The 21582-nt window shown below is 46.3% G+C and overlaps 1 pseudogene; it reads left to right on the top strand.

The window, feature by feature from the left end:
- The window catches only part of LOC146701120 (uncharacterized), a 34379-nt pseudogene extending 16838 nt beyond the window's left edge, over window positions 1-17541 (top strand).
- Window positions 17542-21582: the final 4041 nt, after the last annotated feature.

Genomic DNA, 21582 nt, shown 5'->3' with positions numbered 1-21582 from the left:
TCTTACCTGTACACACTGCATATCCACCGGATTCCAGCCAGAGTGGATTCTGGAGTCTTCCACGCTCCTGTTAGTGATCCTCCATCTGGATGGATGAGAACAACCTTCTGAACAATCTAGCAGGAGATGGCCTATATCTATGGGACTGATTTGTGCTAATAACGCCCATTGTATGGACTAATAACAGCCGAAGCGGGTGAATAAAGTCACCCAGTCGCTAGCTGTGCCATTACCCAGCATACACCACTCCCTCCATAAATGCAATAAACGATACAAAAGTAATAGCCTATAATTAATATATCTGCTGTATCTGCTGTTTCTCAGGTAGTTGCTTACATTATATAATTTATTGTGTTCTGTATACGTCACTACAATGTGATTTGGAAAATGTCTAAATATACCGACAACAGGCACTTCCGCGGCAATCTCTTCAATCGGAGGACCCTTCACGTCAATTCCCGACGCGAGGGGGGTACCCTGCGCGTCCATAAGTAAAGCAGAGGGAGCCTGACCATGCGTCACACGTTGGCCGAGTTGGGAGTGAGAACGTGTTGTTTTATCACTGTGTAACTGAGCTCAATTGAAAGCCTGCATGCGCTAGTACCTCTTGCCACAAGTTCCCAGAATCCTTTGCGGTTTTACCCCTGAATGATGTCACATTTTTGGTGGGCCGGTCTCTAGTCAAAATGCCCGGGCCGATTTTTTGTCCCAGTCCAGCCCTGTGTGTACTGCCTTTTGTTCCTGGAGAAGGTATTTAACTGAGAGCCATGCTAGGCTCAGGGAGACTCTGCTGACCGTCTGTCCCGCGGTCATGCAGGGACTTCATCAAGCTTGGTTGTCTGTTCTTTGTGTGTTTGATTAAAGAATGTTAGCTACCGCTCACCGCTCGTCTGCAGGCTTTATTTAAATGCAAAACTTCCACAACAGGCAAAAAAAAAGCTTTTTGCTAAAAAAAAAAGATTTAGAGCAGAAGATTTTTGCACTGCATCTTAAAATGAAAACATTGCATTTATTTACAATTAAAGACACAGAGCAGGAAGTGTGTTACTGTTTTACATCCACAGACACACAAGAAAAGAAGCAGGCAACATGAGGTCAAGTAATGGCAATTTTATTTGTGTATTTCAGTACATGTATTTAGATTAGAGTTTTTAAAAAACAAACAAACGTCCCAAGAAGAAGGATGGGGAGAAAGAAAGGTGGAGAGAGGAGGAAGAAACTATTGATGTCCTCAAACTCGATGCTGTTGGGTCACTTCTTTCTCAGCAGTCTGCTCCAGAATCCCCTCCTGTCCTCGGCTTGCTCTTCTTTTACCTTCAGTTCTTTTAGGGTTTTGTTGAGCTGCTCCTCAGCATCTTTAAATTTTTCTTTCAGCTGCTGTTTGGCCAGTTTCCCTTTGTGTTTGAGGAGCTCTTTAGCTTCCTTTTTGTGCTTGCGTATTTCTTTCAGTGCGTCTTTGCAGCCTTTCTTGGTCACCGTCATTTCTTTCTTCAATACCTTCACCTCAATTTTCTCTTCTGCAAGTTCTTCTTGCACTTTCATCAGTTCCTTCTTCATGTTTTGAGTGTAACTCTTTGTATCTTCCATTTCTTTCTTTGCTCCCTGTATTTTAATTTTCTCTTCCTCCAACACTTTTTGAGCTTCCAACAATTCTTTCTTCAAATTTTCAATCTCATTTACTGCCTCGTGTTTACGTTTTTTCTCCTCTTCAAGTTGTTGCTTTACATGCAGTAATTTCTTCCTTAGTATTTCAGCTTCAGCCATTACATTTGCAGCTTCTTGTGTTGCCAACTGCATTTTCTTTTTTTCCTCTTCAAAAGCTTCCTGCACCTCCTGTAATTCCTGCATCGCATTTTCTGCCTCCTTCTTTGCAGTTTGATATTTATTTTTGGCTTCTTGTGCTGTGCTTTTCTCTTCCTCCAATGCTTTTTGAGCTTCCAACAGTTCTTTCTTCATGTTTTCATTCTCGTTTTCTGCCTGTTATCAGGTGGAATATTATTTCAGTGTCTCTGTGGTATTATTCACACTTAGTATTATTGCTTTTGCATCACTTATGGTTTATCATTTATCATTTATGGTTATAGAAGAATCCTGCATTCCAGGTTTAATTATATCCTTGTTAATCTGAGCAAGATATTAATGTATATAGATTATCATCACTTTAATTCAGTCTATTGTTGGTCTGTATTATTCTTTCTATCTGCTTAAGCTGTTGTCCATTAGTGTATTTACACCTCTCGATCTGGTGGGTCCAGCAGGGCCTGTTCCAGTCACTTGGACATATTCAGGCGAATAACAACATGCACGTAGTTATGTAAAACACGCACGTTCACAAACACACTTATGGAGAACTGTGAGGGCGTCTCAGGACATGCTCCCTGTTTGACACACACACACACTCACAATCGACACGAATAGATATACACACCACACACCCTGGTTTTCTCTGAGTGCTGGACTGAGTGGAAACATCTGGAGGCCATATAAGGGGAACTTCCTGAGTTCTGAGAACTGACTGATACTTATCATGTGTCTTGACGTCATCATTGCAATAAAAGCCTTGTGATAGGGTTGTTCGGGGGAGATCAGCTCTAAAAGGCTTGTGATGCTCATCTTCCCCATATGTACATATGTATAATAAAAAACCACTATTTTGACATCTACTGAGGACCATGCAGTCGTTTGTCTCTTCCTCAAATTCGAATCATGACATTTTTGGTGCCGAAACCGGTTTGAGGAGGAAACTAATGGAGCTTGGCTGACGTTCTAGTGGTGTCAGACGGACAGCCAGGAGGTCGACTGAGTGATGGGCCCCGGAATAGGAGAGGTAAGCACCGCCTGTTAACGTCCAAAGGTGCTAAATTGGAAATTAAGATAAATTAAATGTTCACTCAGTGGAGCTTCTGTTCTGTCCGTGGTGATCTTGGTAATTAGTGTTAAAAACAGGGAATATTGAATATTGCTCTGTCTAAATTTATTGCTGTTTATTTTGGGGGTGAATTTTGAGCTAAGAGGTTATATATGTTTAAGACAATACGGTTTAAAGTGTTTAATGCCAGACAGTAAATCGGTAGTGTAGGGAATTTGGTTTTATTGATCAGCAGAAACGCGGTTTCGGGCGTCAGGTAATTAAACTGGGGGCGGAGACCTCGCAGTGATGCTTATAATATATAGAGTAAATTTGTTTAGGACGGGGGCGCGGCCCCTAGGAATGCAGTTTTCGTTCAGCAGGTGGCACTGACCCCTAATCGCGGACGCGTGGTTAGGTTTTAGCCCGGAGTTGGCCTTCCGTGGGGCACTTGGGACGCCTCGTTAACAGGCTAGGCAATCTATGGGTGATTGCCTTATACTGCATTGATTGATTGACAGAGTCAGACTCGCCTGCCCCTGTTAACGTCAGGGACTTGTGAACTTTAAGTAAAGCCAAAAGCGTGATCTGTGATATGTCACGTGGCTGGTGGAGCTCCTGGTTTCCTGACGGGGAGCAGGTATAAATTAATTAGTGTTTAGAAATCTGACCGCGGCCGGCGAGGGCGTTCCCGACGCGGGGTATTGACCAGCAAGGCGCGGCCTGGGCTTAGAGCTTTTAAATTGGTCTAAAAGTCAGGAATACCGGTATAGAAATAGAGAGAAATAAAGAAGATAAGCTGTTCTGGCATACGGTGTTTTCTTACGTTTATACGGGCCCGTGTGTAAATAGAATATAAATTACGTGGGTGTGTAATTAAAGTGTAAATTAGTTCTATAGACTGTCATCCTGTTAAACCTGGAACTTCCTCTCTACAAACTCTTTTCTTTTCTCTCCCTCTTTCTCTCAGAAGGGATTCTGTGTGTGTATGTGTGCTGGAGAAAAAAGGAAAAGGGTCTCTCTCTCTGTCTGTGAGAGAAAAAAGGTGGGGGCCGAGTGGGTCCGCGGGAGCGAGCGTGCATGGGGAAAGAATGAGGAAGAAGGGAGTGAGAAAGAGCGGGTGAAAAGAGTAACCGAGTGTTTGGTGATTTTTATTATTTCAGAGGCTGTGTGTAAGAGTTTTGACTATATTGATTGGTTTCTGTGGTTTTGGAGTTGGTGACTTTAGGTGTGAGAGCTGTGAAAAGAGCAGGTTTTTCTCTTGTTGTGATGTTAAGTATAAATTGAATAGACTGTGATTAATCGGTGATTTTCTGCCTGTTGTGCAGTGTGGAAGACACAGAAGTGTAGAAATGTCTGTGGTTTATCTTTGTTTGACGTTGTATATAGAAGGGAGTTGGTTGGGTGATTTCTCCCGTTTGAGGGAGGAGTTGGATTATTGTTATGTTAAAGCTTTGCTGTAGGTGTATGAGTGTGAATTTTTGCTGGCTTCCCATGTTTGAATTGATGCATAGGAGTTTGTGAGTGAGAAATTGTCTCCAAGAAGGGGAGCAGTGATAGTGGAGGTCACCTTCTTCCCCTGCTGGACACAAGAGAAAACATGATTTGGAGTGTTGTGGAGGAAAATAATTAGTAACAACATCAAGCAGTTTTTGTGTTTGCAGTCAAGAACATATAAAATTTTTACTTGTGGGGTTTAAAGTTAGTAAAGAGTTAAATCAACCCTCCTCAAGAGTAGGAGTGAGTGATAAATACGGGAAATGAAGCAGGATCTAGAGATCTCAGACCTACCATTTATCAGCTCAAACATCCAACGACATGAATGCTTTAAAAGCATCAACATCAGCTCTTCTCTGACAGCATGGTGGGAGTTTCTAAAATTGACGGCGTCTTCATTAATCCCATGCAAACGTACACCTATCTGGAACAACCCTGACATATTACAAAACAATAATATGATAAACTTTTCAGATTGGAGTGATAAAGGAATCAAATATTTAGAACATATACTAGAAGGAACAGAATTTATTTCATTTGACGGACTAGTTACACAATATGGGATCAACAAGAAAAGATTTTTAGAATATCAACAAATTAAATCCATAGTAAAAAAGAAATTTAAACCGGGTCAAGTTGAACTACAAACACCACCAAGTGTGGTTCAATTTCTTACTCTTAAACCCCACAAATTACTATCCAAAATATACAGAATGCTTTCTAAAACAGATGAATCAATATCACTTCCTATTGCAAAATGGGAAGCGGATTTATCAGTTAACTTAGACCTAAACTTCTGGTCTCAGATTTGCTTAAAAACCTTTCATCTAATTAGAAATCCCAGTCTTCAATTAATTCAATACAAAATATTACATAGAGTGCACTATACAGGTCATCGGATGTTCAAGATGGGCTTTACGTCTACCAACAACTGCTCACACTGCCAAACCAATTCACCGGACAATTATATCCACGCTCTTTGGTTCTGTCCACCAGTTCAGAAGTTTTGGCGCGAGATATGTGAAGACTTATCGAAGTGTCTGAAATGTAACATTCCAACTTCCCCTAGTGTGTTTGTTGGGCAGCTTAGATAATGTCACTTCAGAAAAGAATATCGCCCATATGGTTTTCACTGCCCTATGCATAGCCAAGAAAACAGTCCTCATGAACTGGAAAAATAAAAATAATCTTAATTCTAACCAATATAGAAATTATCTATTAGATTACATTAGTCTTGATACAGCCTCTGCCACCACATCAGATCAATTGCTCTGGGCTCCTTTGATCAGCTCCATCACCTAGTGGGGGTGGGGGGTCATAGTTTGGTCCCGCCTTCACTGTTGTGATTGGTGTGGGGGTAGGGACAGGCTTAGGGCGTCGGGGGGTTCCCCGGAGGCATCTTCCTTGGGGGGCTCAACCCGGGGTAGCGGTCATGTCCGGTTAGGGGCTCTGTTGGCTCTCTGGTGACTGTTTCCTCGCGGCTGCGTGCAGCGGGGCTAGGGGAGGGTCTGTGCTGACGGACGTGGGTTACTGACCTGGTAGCCTGGCTGCCCCTGGGTGGGTCCGGGATGGGCGTGAGGTTCTGGGGGCGCTCCGTCTCTGGGCTGGGACCCGGACCGGGCCTCGGGGGCTTGGGTCCTGGTTGGTGTGTTGCCGGGGTTGTGGGCGGGTGGGTGCATGGGGGCCCAGCCCTGGAGCAGGGTGCCGCCGGTGCGTCGAGCCACCTGGGGGGCTCTTCAACTGGTGGGGGAGATTGTCACATCTTGCAGGAGCTTTCCTCTCCTCAGGAGCTGCCTCTGCAGGAGGGGGAGATACAGGAGAGGTGGAGGAAGATCTCAGCCTGGGTGTTTATTGTCTTATGTAGTCTGGAAGATGAGTGGATGGTGGGGTGGGTGCAGTTTTCTCTGTGGTGGGGTTGGGTGGACTGTCCCGGGCTCTGTGGGGCCGGGCGGCGCTGCTGCACTGGGCCCGTTCTGGATGGGCCTGGGCCCCCTTTCCCTGGCGGGTCGCGGAGTATGGGGGTGCCTACTGGGGTCAGCGGGGGAGCTGGCCCCAGGGAGGGGTCACTTGCCCCTCCCTTCCTTCCCTCCCCATCTCCAGCTGCCTCCCTCTTCCGGCTCCACCACAACCACCCACACATGCAGGGCCTTGGAGTAGGGGTATGTCACCAGGGTGCAGAGGAGGCTACCCCCCCCCCCCCCCTCTGTCCCCTTCTGGCTGCCTCTGCCTCAATTTTATCCCACAACTTAGACATTCACATTACTCACACTCTCATTACACATACATATAGGATCTTGGGGGTGGGCACGATACACGGAGTCCAAAGTACCATCAGGGTGTACACCCCACCCCTGGCATCGTTGCCCACCTCTCAATTTTAAATACACGTAGACATTGAGGGCTAGCAGGAGGGACCATGCGCTTACCTGCTGCTCTCTGGCAGGTAGCTCCAAGCCCTCCTGGGTTTTAAATGCACCTTAGAACACACATGCATCAACATTACAATGAGCGGGTGGAGGGAGGTTCGGAGTCTTCTCTCACCCCCGTTCTCTGCGACCTGCTGGAGCAGGGGGGCTAGGACTAGGAGGAGGAGTTGGCCGTCCGACTGCGGTCTGGAGTGTGGAGCCTTCCTGCTGCTGCGGAGTCGGGGCGGTCTGCCTCCCCCCACCGCAGGGAAAAGGGAAACACCACCTGGGTCTGGGTGCAGTTCCCCCCTCCAGGGGCGGGGGCACCTAGACCCGGTTTGTAGAGTACGCTTGGGGAGTGTGATCGTGTGTACAACGTCTCTTTATGTCTGTCTCCACGTTGGTTGAGTGTGGAGTAAGTGCATATGAGAGCATGAGGGTGGGAATGGATGTTTGTATCTGTGTGTGCCTGTATGTCTGTGTCTATATGTCAGGTTGGGTGTCAGGCGCCACCTCTCTGGGGACATCTCAGGCCCTCCAAGGTTTGGAGGCCTATCTCCCCCTACCACCACTTCCCCTGCCAGTGGCGGACCCCCTCAGACATCGGTGCGTTGGTGGTTCTTTGTGTCCGGGGATGGGCGTCCAGGTACACACCGGCTCACTCCTTGGCGGCCGCTTATCGGGGCCTGGAGCCTGGGGCTCGCTCGGGCCACTTCGGAGGTGGGGTGCCCCCAGCCTCTCGGCCTGGGGCTCGGTCACTCAGGCGCAGCTGGCTGCCGGCGGAGCTCACGGGCGCGTCACTGCAACTCCCCCTGGCTTCTGCTCCGCGGCTGCTGAGTGAGCCCTCATCTGGGACTCTCCTCAGCTCTTTCCGGGACAGTGGCGCAGCTGCCCCTCTGTTGGTCTTCCTTGGTCTCTTGTGTTCTGGGGGCCTCTGGATGTCTGGAGTTTTGATCTCCTCCACACCTGCTTCACGCCCTGGAGGACGGGGCTGTGGCCCCCCCACACCCTCTAGCAGATTATTACATGAAGGAACCTTTTAAAAAACAAAAAACAAGCGCGTCCATGCTCACAGGTGTACACACGGGTGATCACACCCACAAACTACACCCTTTTTGGCTCCTACCTCAAAGCACACTGTGTTCTGTTGATCTTATGTGCTGCACAATAATGTTTAACATTTAGTATTTACTGTCATATTCCCATATATCATTGTGATGTTGTTTATTCTATTACTCTTGTTCTCTTCTGCTTGCTTTCTTTTTTCTTTCTCAGCATCCAGGTGATTGATATATGCATTTTTTTTCTCTGCCCATTCTGTTGGTTTTTGTCTTTTGCCCTTCTCCCCCGTCCCTCTTCTCAGCTGTTTCTCTTTCCCTCTTTCTTTCTCCCCTTCTTTCCCCCAGTCAAGTCTGTCCCGTATTCAGTAAGTGAAAATAAAATAAACAATAAAAGGTGAATCAAATGGACCATTACGGCAAGGCTGGGATGGTCAGTTTGGTAAAGTAAATCCGTTGGGCATCTTTCTTTGCCTTTAGACAACAATTCTGATGGCAAAAGAGCCAAACGGGACAGGCCAAAAAAAAAAAAAAAAAAAAAAAAGGAAATGAAGCAGGATTTATAAGGTCTTCAACTGACCCTTGGTTCAGTTCAATAATATAGGCAGTTATGTTTATACAAATACTAAATGTATGTTTAGTGTCTTCATACAGGTGGTTTTTTCTTAACCTGGAAACCTGAGTATGGCAGCAGGAGACAAGCCAAGCTTTGGCTCAAAAATTCACGGCTGGACACCAGAGTTGTCCCCACCCCACCCGGGAAAAAGAGAGAATGAAGTTTTAGGCAAGTTTTTCTCGCTGAACTGCTCCTGGTGCTGTGTTCCTGGATCTCACCAGTGTTAACCTCTGGCGGAAGACATGGAGAAAAGGAAAAGATGTTCCTGGTAAATGACTGAAACAAATAAAACCACACACAACCAGATAAAGGTATGAGAAGTGTGTGGAACAGACACAGGTGCGTGTTAGAGAAATGCCTCGTTTGAGAAAAAGTTAAATTAACCCACATACAGACGCACCCACACATGCAATGAAGAAACAGCTTACATACATGTGCACGTACAAGCAAGGTTAAAGTAGCGACACTTAACATACACCTGTTTTTAAATGATATAGTTTATCCACTACTGACAAATTAACTCTCTGGGTTGCAGGACAACAGCTTAACTTCGAAAGAAAAGACACTGGTCTGACCATCCAGTGATGACATGACAAATTTAGTGGTTAAAGGAGTCAAATTGTGATATGTTTTTGTTGATTGCTTAAGACAAATGATTACTGAATGACAGAAAATTCCTTTTTAGGTTTTTAGGCATGATTGTAAGAATTTTAACACGTACCTGTGTTGTCCTGCCAACTTGGGGGGTTATGAGTTGATTATATGGTGAGAAAAAACAAAAAGGGGGGGTGAGGAGGCCCCGTTGTTTCTCCCCTCTCTGGATAACACAGCCAACATCATCATTGTTTTACAACACAACATCATTTTCCTGTTCGCCTGTGGTTGTTTTGTTTTTGTTTTTTCTGAAAGCCGAAGCTGACCTGGACTCCTACCCTCCCCTCTACCATCGTTGCCCTCTCCGCTACCATCTTTGACCCTTTGACCCCTGAAGGCCACAGCAGCTGGACTCACAACAACAACTTGAGGATGTCAACAGTGCTGCAGAAAGCAATCTCATGCAGCGGAGAATGCTAAAGCTTCAGCTGACAGAGCTGTGACGAGACGCGCATTAAGCCCGGAGGAAAAGGGAGGGTGAGCAAAAGAATGCTGACCTCTGAGAAGAGCCGAACAGCAGAGCTGCAGAAGGCCGTGGACCAAAGTAAGGACAACATCAATAGACTCCAATCTGACGTGGAAGGAAAAGACTCTGAGGTTTTTGCCCTCAGTAAGAGCTCAAGGCATCAGAACAGAAATTGAGCATGGCTCCGGAGGAGCTGGCTGCTAATTGAACTCATCAGTCAGACTTGGAGTTTCACGTACAGGACTTGAAATCAGGCGGAAGCTTGCTAGAGCAGGAGGTCGCCAGACCTGACGCAAAGCTCCAACAGCAGGAGCAAGCCCTGAAGGAGCTACAGAAGCAAAAGGGTCAAGTTACAAGGAGAAGATGCAGGCAGCTGCAACAACGGATGCAAACAGACCCAAAGAGGAGGGCAGGACCCCAGGGCAGGCTTCAGGCCGCTGGTTTACCTAAACAACAGAACAGGAAGGTGATGAACACAAACATACACCAACACACAAACACACACTTCTGCATGCGCCAACTTAGAATGAAGAGAAACACACACATGAACACTTATGCACTCGTTGAGTGAGTGAAAACTGATACACACCCATGCACCAAAATCAAAATGTTGATTAAATTCACTAAGAAGTGACACACAATGCTCCAGCTGCTGCAATGAAGAATGCTTTACTGACAAAGGCTTAATGCTGCACACAACAAATTCAAATACAGAATCTGCTACAATAATAAGCCCAGAGGGCATTTGTGTGGTCTGGGGAGCAGACTCAGGAGCGGTTTGGGTATGAAAACGATGCCTGTGTGAGATATCTGGGGCTTAAGGCCTCAACTTAATTGTTTGCTGTACACTAAAAAAGAAGAAAAGAAAACAGCCTGAGCAGTGGTGCAGAGTGAAAAAGATGAATTAACAGTGTGAGTCTTATTTCAGAGCGCCACATCATTGTGATGGAGATTTAATAAAAGGAGGAACACACGGACAAAGAAGAAGAGAAAGGGGGGGGCAGCCTTTGACCACGATTGCCTGAGGTATTAAAGATATGTACTAAATTCTGGTTTCCAGTGTGAGAAAAGTCACGCAGTGCCAGTAGTAGAGCTAGGTTGAGTGATGATTCTATATTATTGTAAGTAAATCATTGTAGACCCGTTCAAGTTTCATGATAACTGGGATCTAGACTTTGGTGAACCCTAGGCAATTTGAACAGGTAAGATTTGAGTGACCAAGTAGCAGTTGAATAAAAGTTATTGAATAAGTGTTGAGATAAACTGGCAGAATTAAGAGAACTAAAACATTTCAAGAGCTCAAATTACTTAATATGGAAACGGTTCAATTTTGTTTCACGAACGCAAAATATCTAGGTTTATGAATATGAAAAGGTTGAGGTGGTGTTGATTTGACTCTGTGTAGGTTTAGGTTTGGCTTTTTATTGATAGGAGGAATATTCAGTGACAAGTCCTAAGACCCGGGCGTCTGCATTTTTGTTTTTGTTATCTTTCATTTTATTTTGTTCTATATTTTGAACAGTGCACTGATTTTTGTTTCTGAATCTTTTCTTTAAGCAGATCTGCACATCGGAAATTACAAGCATTACACGTCGGCGAGAAGATTGTTGTAAGTGAGTTTCTCCGCATTGAAATTGGCTCTGGAGGAAACACTTATGGGGACAATTAGAAATGAGAGTCCCTGCCTAAAAAAGGATTCAGCGAGGTAATCCGATCTCAAGTTCTTGTTTTTCTTTTTGAGATGATGTCATCTTGCTGAGGGCGGAAATCTAAATGCGGCGATGGTTTCCACTATCAGCAAAGAAAAGAATGAATGAATGAATGGATGAAAGACTGGAAATAAAAACAAACGGACTGACTGGTAAAGGATGACAAGACTTGACTACGACTCAAGGTTAACCTCCACCTAGATAGAACAAGAGGGTGGATGAATTTATGTGTGTTTCTTTTTACAGGAGTAGAAGGATGACAAAATATTCGAGGATGAGTGAACTTTTAATTGCCATTTTTGTGTCGTGTGTTGCTTACAGAGGTAACTGCGCAGTGTTAGCATTTACATTTTCTTCTCTACAGCGTTACAGTTCTTAATGTTTTCTTTTTATAGCACCTCTGGAATGTGGATGGCTGACTGCGGTCAGTGTGCTGCTAATGTTTGCTTTGCTTTGGTAAGGACGCGTGAGGAGGGTGCAGTAGAAAACCGACAAGTGACATGAAAACAAAGAATAATAATAAAACAAGTAATAATAACAAATAACAAATTTGGGGACAGTTTGACGTAGAGCTCACTAACTGGCCATTAGGGGGCTCTTAGTGATAAACAAGTGGAGTAACATTGCCCAAGTGTGAATAAAACAAATTGCGGCAATAATAGTGATTTAATGATCGGAGAAAACCTGAACATGATACTTGTCTGTTGTGCTGAATCTTTTATTACTCTATGATGTACAGGTGGTTGTAAATAAGCTGTTTGATTTAACAGATTTGCTTTTTAGGTGAATTGGGAGTTAAAGGAGCTTAACATGTAACTGCTGACTAATGTTTTTTACACAGGGTTACAGGTTGGCGGGAGAGTGTTTTAGAGGGGATGTGTAATGTTCTTGTGCAGTTTTCAGTGGGGAGATTGCAAATACAACTAGAACTATTAATTGAGACTAATCAAAACTAACCTGAAACTGAGGAGGTTTTAGATAAGGAAGAATTAAAACGGATATAAAATGCATCTGATCTTTAATTGCAGGGGTAACCATGAAGATTTTTGGTACAGATTGCAGGTTGTTGCTCATTATAGAATTGTGCTCATAAAGGCAACAAGCTATATAAAGGGTCTATGATTTCGTTTGTGTTTTAATAATTTAGGTATGGCAAAATTAAAGGTTTCTAGACAATTTAGAGAACCAGTGAGAAGCATAATTAGATGATCAGAAACTGAGTACTACATTTAAATGGAAGTTAGAATTAAGAATGCCCAATTTGTTTTGATGTCTGTTGTTCACTTTTATACACACACACTGCAAATGTGCTTATAAGGAGCTGGCACTTAGTCTCTCAAGGTCAAAAGCTTCATCCGACAACGGATCGGATTGATATATTGGAGGTATTGACTTCAAGTGCAGAGGGTTAAATGCATGCACTCTTACACACATAGGCATAGCATAGGATTGGAATACATAAAGTCAACAACATTAGGTTAGGAGAGCCAGCGAGGGAGATGGGTTGGCTTCTGTCTCTTGCAGAGAAAGGAGTAGACACCAGAACAATGAGGTCTCGAGGAGTGCGTGGATGAGACGTGAGCGGAAATGGCACCGAGAGCTGTGCTACTGAGCTTCCAGGGGATGGAGAGGAGTAACCTGCTCTGCCTCAAACCTTCAGCAGCATTGGAACGTGAAAACCGGAAGGATGGAGGGAGCGTGCCAAGCTCCGGAAGTAATAGCTCTGCTTCCAGTGGTCTCAAGGTGAATGAGCAGAGGGGAGCTCAGGGAAAGGCGCATTCCAAGTCACAACACGGGTGGTAAACAGAGGCAGGATAATCCTCTGCAACGTGGCTGGCTCACTCAGTAGTCCACCTGGGCGAGTTGAAGAAAGAAGAATCTGAGGGCGTTTCTTCACTCCAAGAGGAGGTGGCAAGGAGGCCTGAAGCGTGACAGGCTGAAACTCGAGTCTGAAGCTAAAAGGACAGCTGGGTTGTGGGGAAATTGGAAAATAAAGGGGGTGTTGACATGTATGAGTGTTATTACATGTTTGTTTGTTTTTTGACAGACGGGTGAATTGCCCAGACGCAGAGGTCTACCCGCTCGAGAGTCCAAATTGATTGAGTCGCCGGATGGGATGGCTCAAATTGCTAAGGGAGAGCAAGTAGATGATTGTGTTGCTTGTGCTATTCTCAGGCCTCGTCTGTTTACTGAGCCTGCGGCTCTGTATCCAGAGGATGACTGGGGTTATCAGTGCATTTTGAAATTAACTAGAGAGGCTGTGGACACAGGTAACTGCACCACCTTATCAGGTTTATATCCGCAAATTGACAAACGTACGTAAACACGTCGATCCACGCCTAAACGAAATATTTACACGTCTTGAATTTGCGACGGACGTGATGAAAAACACTTTAACAATGCATGTACATTCAGGTGTGAACACGGCGCTGGAGGATTGGATGACGTCTGTTTTTGGGCAATGGAAGGGTGTTTATGTCTGCCATGTTTCCTTTTGTTACTCTTATAGGTATATTGATGAGACACACCTGGAGAATGTTGGCCTTTTTCAAGGCCAAGAGGAGGGATTATCAGGTGGAATATTATTTCAGTGTCTCTGTGGTGTTATTCACACTTAGTATTATTGCTTTTGCATCACTTATGGTTTATCATTTATGGTTATAGAAGAATCCTGCATTCCAGGTTTAATTATGTCCTTGTTAATCTGAGCAAGATATTAATGTATATAGATTATCATCACTTTAATTCAGTCTATTGTTGGTCTGTATTATTCTTTCTATCTGCTTAAGCTGTTGTCCATTAGTGTATTTACACCTCTCGATCTGGTGGGTCCAGCAGGGCCTGTTCCAGTCACTTGGACATATTCAGGCGAATAACAACATGCACGTAGTTATGTAAAACACGCACGTTCACAAACACACTTATGGAGAACTGTGAGGGCGTCTCAGGACATGCTCCCTGTTTGACACACACACACACTCACAATCGACACGAATAGATATACACACCACACACCCTGGTTTTCTCTGAGTGCTGGACTGAGTGGAAACATCTGGAGGCCATATAAGGGGAACTTCCTGAGTTCTGAGAACTGACTGATACTTATCATGTGTCTTGACGTCATCATTGCAATAAAAGCCTTGTGATAGGGTTGTTCGGGGGAGATCAGCTCTAAAAGGCTTGTGATGCTCACCTTCCCCATATGTACATATGTATAATAAAAAAACCACTATTTTGACATCTACTGAGGACCATGCAGTCGTTTGTCTCTTCCTCAAATTCGAATCATGACACTGTTGTTTTCCCATTTTCTCTCCTTTAAGTTTGAGACCCACATGCAGTAATTCCTGGAATACTACTTCAGTTTCATCCATCCATCCATCCATCTTCATCCGCTTTATCCGAGGCCAGGTCGCGGGGGCAGCAGCCTAAGCAAAGAGGCCCAGACCTCCCTCTCCCCAGCCACCTCCTCCAGCTTATCCGGGGGAATACCAGGCGTTCCCAGGCCAGCTGAGAGATATAATCTCTCCAGCGTGTCCTGGGTCTGCCCCGGGGCCTCCTCCCGGTGGGACATGCCTGGAACACCTCACCCAGGAGGCGCCCAGGGGGCATCCTTGTCAGATGCCCGAACCACCTCAGCTGGCTCCTTTTGATGTGGAGCAGCAGGTGCTCTACTCTGAGCCCCTCCCGGATGGCCGAACTTCTCACCCTATCTCTAAGGGAGAGGCCAGCCACCCTTCGGAGGAAGCTCATTTCTGCCGCTTGTATCCGCGATCTCGTTCTTTCGGTCACTACCCACAGCTTGTGGCCATAGGTGAGGGTAGGGACGTAGATCGACCGGTAAATTGAGAGCTTCGCTTTTACACTCAGCTCCCTCTTCACCACGACGGACCGGTGCAGCGTCCGCATTACTGCAGCTGCAGCCCCAATCCGTCCGTCGATCTCCGGCTCCCTTCTCCCATCACTCGCGAACAAGACCCCGAGATACTTGAACTCCTCCACTTGGGGCAGGAACTCATCCCCGACCCGGAGTGGGCACTCCACCCTTTTCCGGCTGGGAACCATGGCCTCAGATTTGGAGGTGCTGATCCTCATTCCTGCTGCTTCACACTCGGCTGCGAACCGTTCCAGTGCGAGCTGGAGGCCCTCACCCGATGAAGCCAACAGAACCACATCATCCGCAAAAATCAGAGATGAGATTCTGAGGCCACCAAAGCGAAAGCCCTCTGCTACTCGGCTGCACCTAGAAATCCTATCCATAAAAATTATGAACAGAACCGGAGACAAAGGGCATCCCTGGCGAAGCCCATCACCCACCGGGAATGAGTCAGACTTATTGCCGGCAATGCGAAACAAGCTCTTGCAACGGTTGTATAGGGATCGAATGGGCCAGACACCCCACACCTCCCACAGGACACCCCGAGGGACACGGTCGAATGCCTTCTCCAAGTCCACAAAACACATGTAGACTGGTTGGGCAAACTCCAATGCACCCTCAAGTATCCTCGAGAGGATAAAGAGCTGGTCCAGTGTTCCGCGACCAAGACGAAAACCGCATTGTTCCTCCTGTATCCGAGGTTCGACTAGCGGACGAACTCTCCTTTCCAGCACCCTGGCATAGACTTTCCCAGGGAGGCTGAAACTTCAGTTTCAAACTGTAAATTTTTAGCTTCTCCTCTTGATTCTTCTGCCTCTTCTTTTAATTTGACATTTTCAGCCTGTATCATTTGAAATTCTTCTTGCAGGTTAATCAGCTGTACTGTATTGTATGGTGAATCACTCGCCGATCCTCTTCTCGTTCTCCCTCGATTCAATTTGGCCTTTTAAACAAAGGAGCCAACGTATTGTAGAGGAGTGAAGTGAAGTTTTCGATGTTTCTTCGTCAACTGTCGTTTGTCCTGCACAGAGATGCTGCTGTAGATGTGTCTCTAGCTGTGTCTGGATACAATGAAACATGCTGTAACTAAGTGCTTGTGTTGCACAGTTCTACTAAACATTCCATTCCATGCATGCTCCGCCCACATGGTCGGGAATGTCAGGTGCTGCATCACCAAATGCTGCTCCCGTTGCCTAGCAATAACAGCTGTTTACTTTTTGGGGTCTGGTTCATTGTTTAATAAAGAAAACATGTCCAAGTATTGGGTGCTGAGGCTCAGCGCATATTCTAGCCTGCTGTGTGGGTGGGCAGCTAGAAATCACTGGTGGGCAACATGAGTGAGGAGAAAACTGGAGCAGCCAAGCAGGGAGCTGCGGGTTGCTGGTTTGAGTCTCTGTTCAGATGCTGGTGTCTCCTCTCTCTGAGATGTCTGCAAACAGTCCCAGATAAAACAATAAGGATAATAAACAAACACGTGACTAAAATAACAATTATGACTCTGATGTGTTTCATGTGTAGCAGGATGGCCTCTATACAGCAGTCGCTGCAAGCATCCACATTGCCACACTCACTTTTCTTTAAGCAGGCGTGCTGGGCTCCTCCTAAGGAAAGTTTGAAACTTCATTTCCTTCATGCTGGTGAACTTTTTACCAAATATTTTCATCAAAGCTTCTCCATCACTGACAGGGATTGTTTGGATCTTCACACTCATCTCCACCAACCCTAAAAAATGAGTCTCACTTTGCTCATATAATGCCAGGAGTGTCTCCATATTTCACAAAAGTCTATGCAAACATGTAACAGTATCCCATATTCATATAAATATTATTGATATTATAACAAAAGCTATCACCAACACAATTGTCCCAAGTGCTTTTGTTTATTAGTTATTGCAAATGCTTGATTGCAGTTCTTGCTACATGACAAAACCACTTATTAGTTTTAGAAGGAAATGACTTTTTCTACATGAGGTAAAGTTGGAGCTGTTTCCCCAAACTAAATGAAATCATTTAAAAAACTACAATCTGTATTTACTCTGAACATCTGTGTTAACATTTGAAATTGGAAACATGTAAGTGTAACAAACATGTTAAAACATAAGAAATCAGGAAGGGGCATGTATAGGGATTTCTTTTACTTATGTATTAATCACATTATTTTATTGTATGATACCTTGGTGCCACTGGATTTTAACATGTCTCACACTCATACAGTAAGACAAATGGTGGGGGTCTAGTAAGGAAGTTGGGGGAAGCAGACAGCTCCACAGGAAGAGTCTTTTGTCTCTTTGTGGACTCTGGGGGGTAGCAAGGGAGTGTGAACCTTCTTCTTGTCCTTAGCGGGCGACCACCGGCGGTGGTCTGCCGCGCAACCAGTACGCTGCTGTAGGTGCCGCAGGTTCTTTTGCTTGACCAACGATTATCTTCCACGCTTTTTGATCTAAGGCGATGGTTCTTGCCTGCTCGAGGTCAAGTCGAAGAGCCTTCAAATCATCCTGGATTTGTTTCATCCTTGTCTTCTTTGGTGCATTTCGATGCACCCTCCAATCGGTGGGGCGGGTCAACCAGAGTAGGCCATGGGGGTAGCGGCTCGGGTCCATTTGACAAATGTGGCCAAACCAACGGAGTCGACGGCGCTGGATTAGGTCGCCGATCGTCGGTTGGCTGCCGCAGCTGGTGAGGATGGTGTCATTCGAATGACGGTCGCGAAGGGAAACGCCGAGCATGCATCTAAGGCAACGCATTTGGAAAGCTTTGAGCTTGCTCGGGTCGTGTTTGAGCATTGTCCACGTCCCTGCACTGTAAAGTAGAATGTTAGATTTGTATTGTTGATTGTCATTTATGCTTAGAAATATTTACTTATATATGCTTAGAGTTTTGTAATTAGTTGTAGATTGGTAGAGGTTTTGATCCTTGATAGTCTGCAAACTTTGTGTGTATTGGACAGCACTTTGGGAGCATGAGAGGTCATACCGTGTTTTATTGTTTTATGGTAGGATTAACGTAGTTGCGTCTGTTCTAGTCTAAGTGCTTTTCTGTTTAGATGACCTGCTGGACTTCCTTACCGGGGGGGTCTAGTCTACCCTCTTCCTGACCAAGGATGTTTGACCCTTTGATCAGCAGTCCACACACACACACACACACACACACACACACACACACACACACACACACACACACACACACAGGCAAGGTACTCTTTGTGTGTATGTAGACGTCATATGTTAATGAACTTATGCATATTCATGTAACCTCAATAAAAGAACAGTGGTACGGGAGAACGGACGAGACCAACTGGAGTCAAGCGACTGTCCGGTTCTCTCCCGTGCACGAGAAACATGAAGAAGCTTGCCTACTTGTGTCTTGCTTTGCAGTGTAATTATATTGTCTTCAACGTTCCAGCGGATGGGTTCAAGCTACAAACCTATCATAGAATGAGCAGGATCAGGGTTCGGTAAAGGCGGATCTTTGTCGCTAATGAGATGTTCTTCTTCTTCCAGACGCACCAGCGCAGAGTCAGGACTTTGGTCTTCTCGGCGTTAACATTGAGACCGTACAGTTTGGAGTGCCGGGCGATGTCATAGAGGATGTGAGTTGCCTCGGTGTCATCTTCGGCAAAAATGGCGCTATCGTCAGCGAACATTAGATCGGTGATAAATCGATCGGTCGAGGCTTGGACTCTGTGGCGGCCCTCGAATGCTTTGCGCATTATCACATCGATGACGATGTTGAACAACAGCGGTGACACCACATCGCCCTGCCGGACCCCTGTCATGATGGGGAATTCATCGGACACTTCGTCATGAATACGTACCTGGCTGGTCGAGCCATCGTAGGCGGTTTGTAGTAGCTCGATGATCTTCACGGGTATGTGTTCGGCTGCCAAAGCCCTCCACAAGGCTGGCCGGTCGATGCAATCAAACGCAGACTTGAAATCAATGAAGATGATGACTGTTCGACGTCCGCATCTGATCCGTTCCTCCATGAGTCGACGTAGGGTGAAGATTGGGTTGCTGCAGCCTCGTCCGGGTCAGAACCCGGCCTGTTCTTCCCGGCTGGTCATCTCACAGTGCTTTTGAAGGCGTGATTGAATTGTTTTCATAAGGACCTTGCCGACGATGGACAGTAAGCTGATGCCGCGGTAGTTTTTACATTCTCGGTTGTCGCCTTTCTTTAGGATAGGAATGACAGCCGCCTTCTTCCAATTTGCTGGTATCACATTTGATGTCCAGATCAGTTTGAATAATGAGTGTAGACGTATGACGAGGACTTCTCCTCCAGCTTTGAGGGCTTCTGCTGCCACATGATCAGGGCCAGCGGCCTTGTTGTTCTTTAGCGAATGTATTGCGAGTTTGACTTCACCTCACGGTTTAGCCGATGATACTTTTCAAAGTTGGTTAGCTTGGCCTTCTTGCGTTCAAAGACCAAGTCAAGGCACTCGTCCGAGATCCACGGTTGTGTGCGACGCTGGGCGGGTGGGCACAGCGGCTTGGCGCAGTCCAAGATGGCTTTCGATATTGTTTGCTCTTCTTTGTTGGCATCGTCGCTCAGGGGGAGTAGGGCGAAGTGGTTCGATAATGCGATCTGGAATTCTTGACGGCGGTCATTGTTGTTGAGGTGATGCCAGCCCAGCCTGGGCGGCTTGGGTGTCGGCCTCTTCGCTCGTTGGAGCTTCAGGCGCACTCTGGCTTGGACAAGATAGTGATCAGAGCCGCAGTCGGGTCCGCGCATCGCCCGGACATCTTGCAAGGATGATCGGAACTGGGTGTTGAGCACATAGTCGAGTAGCGCTAAGTCGTTTCCTCTTGGGTTGCGCCATGTCAGACGGTGCTTGAGCGAGTGTTGGAATAGCGTGTTCCCGAGGACCAGTTTGTTGGTGGCGGCGAATGACAGCAATCGTAGCCCATTGTCGTTCATTTTTGCATGGCTGAACTTTCCCATCGTCGATTCCCAGCCAGTGCGGCCTTCTCCGATGTGGGCGTTTATGTCGCCGGCGATCATGATCATGCCGGTTTGAGGTAGGGAGTCCATGACGTCTTGCAGGCAATCATAGAAATCATCTTTAGTTGCGTCGGAGTTCATTTCGGTCGCTGCATAGACCGCGATGATATGTAGCTTGATTGTACCGTTGACAGTTAGGACAGCGATACGGTCAGATATAGGTTGGAAGGCCACGACGCTCACAGAGAACCGATGGTGTACCATGAAGCTGACTCCGGCTTCTCTTTTGTCGCCGCCCGAGTAATACAACATCATCTTTTTGTCCATGGCCGGCACTTCGACGGAGACAGTACCAGTTCCAGTCAGCCGAAGTTCCGATAGGGCCGTTATCGAGACGTTGAGTTTTGAAAGTTCACGGGCGATGATCTCCTTCTGCCCAACATGGTGACCAGTTCTGACATTTCATGCTGCAATGTTGATCGGCGTCTTGGGCGTGAGACGATGGAATTGATGGCCAGTAGTCCCACCAGTGCCCTGGGTCCCCAGCGCTGGCGCATCGGCTGCCCCGGATGCGGTAGCATTGGTTGATAAAGCTGATCGTTGAGATTCCATTGGTTTCAAGCCAAGTTTCCCCAATTAATCGGTTCTGGTCGCCTTGGCAGGGCGACCACCCTCCTTTCACAGCCGGGCTTGGGACCGTCCATGGCGGAGTTAGTGTTAACCTTAAATTGTGAAACAGCTGTGTACTGCCTTTTGTTCCTGGAGAAGGTATTTAACTGAGAGCCATGCTAGGCTCAGGGAGACTCTGCTGACTGTCTGTCCCGCGGTCATGCAGGGACTTCTGAAAAGATCTGAAAAGATGGCACCGGTGAGGTCGGCTGCCGTCATGACTGTTCCGACCACTTTTTCTTTGTCTTTGTTTTTTAAGTTAGTTTTCAGCATTTCTAAATCGGCAAAATCATCACCACTGGGTACATTAGGTATGACAGTGACACTCTTGTTTCTATTGGTATACAATGTACTCACAATTCGAAGTTTTTAACTCCGGATCCGAGCTGGCCGAGTGAGATCTTGAGGGAGAACAAAGGAAAGCGGCGGCGGCCTAGAGGGAAGCGAGCCGGCGTCAGGAACAGGCTGAGAGCTCGTGCACACCGCACACCTCTGCCTAGCATCCTGCTCGCCAACGTCCAGTCACTGGAGAACAAGCTTGACGACCTCAGGGCCAGGATAAAGTTCCAGAGAGACATTCGGGACTGCAATCTCCTCTGCTTCACAGAAACATGGCTGAACCCAGCGGTGCCGGACCACGCCATCCAGCCGGCCGAGTTCTTCTCGGTTCACCGTATGGACAGGACACGGGACTCGGGGAAGTCAAGGGGAGGCGGCGTGTGTTTAATGGTGAACAACAACTGGTGCAACAGTGTGAACGTTGTTCCTCTCACACGCTCCTGCACACCAAATCTGGAACTACTGTCCATCATGTGTCGTCCTTTTTATCTACTTCGGGAATTT

The sequence above is a fragment of the Copadichromis virginalis genome, linkage group LG9 (assembly GCF_057382275.1).
Source record: "Copadichromis virginalis isolate Kocher_CV1m ecotype Utaka linkage group LG9, C_Virginalis_male_GT1.1, whole genome shotgun sequence".
Taxonomy (NCBI): Eukaryota; Metazoa; Chordata; class Actinopteri; order Cichliformes; family Cichlidae; genus Copadichromis; species Copadichromis virginalis.
The sequence above is the reverse complement of the archived record's forward strand: the minus strand, read 5'-3'. Positions and strand labels throughout refer to the sequence as shown.